Genomic DNA, 963 nt, shown 5'->3' with positions numbered 1-963 from the left:
TCAAACCAGCACCACAGGTAATGAAAAACTTTTTTTTTTTTTTTTTTTTAATCAAATTATACATCTAAATTTAATAGACCATTTCATAACTTTTTGTGCAAATTAAAAAAGTTTTTATATGCAACATTAGATATTCTTCCTCATTGGTTTAGGCTGATGCAGAGAGGGATGCAACATTTCACACGCACAAAAAAAATATATATATACTTTGTTGAGTTAATATGACCATAAAAAAAATATTCCATATACATATCATTTATATATAATTTTAGAATTGGAGCTTATTTTTTACGATTTAGAAAATAAAATGCATGCAAAATCTGCCCCATTGTAATAGAAGAGGTGAAGTATTTAAAATGCAGGATAAGTTCAGAAGCAGGTATCCCGCCCCACCCCCCGCCCTGCCCCTCACACGCCACCCAACCCCCTCAAAGCTTTGTCGCGATTGGTAGAAAATCTGCATGAATAGAATATTTTTTTCAAAGCTGGCTAACAGGTTGAATGTTTTGTCTTTAGTGGTTTCATAACCCTGGTCTGGACTTTGTCAAATATTCTTTTAGAAGGTGTTTGAATCCCTGTAATCCAGATAGAGCTCTGGGTGGAAACACTGCACTGAATGTCACGGCTTAATAGAACAATTTAAAAATAAAATATTGACTAGTGTTTCACTAAATCCAACAACTTTAAGTGCTATATTTTTAATACAATTAATAAAAATATTCATAATAAAACAAAGTTGACAAAATAGCAAAAGTTAATCACTAGCTGTGAAGTTAACACTAATCACCTTCATACATTTAAATCCTCTTTATGTAACCAGTGAATTTGAGGTTTTGTTGTTGGTTAATTGTAGGTTTTCTGCCCAAATCATCCCTTGCACCAATTTGTATTGGGATTGTTTGGCATTGCAGATACCGGTAAATTCGTTTCCCCAGAAGGTTTGACCACAGCCTGTCTGTAGAA

This window comes from Pelobates fuscus, chromosome 2 (genome assembly GCF_036172605.1).
Source record: "Pelobates fuscus isolate aPelFus1 chromosome 2, aPelFus1.pri, whole genome shotgun sequence".
NCBI lineage: Eukaryota > Metazoa > Chordata > Amphibia > Anura > Pelobatidae > Pelobates > Pelobates fuscus.
This window is presented reverse-complemented; position numbering follows the sequence as displayed.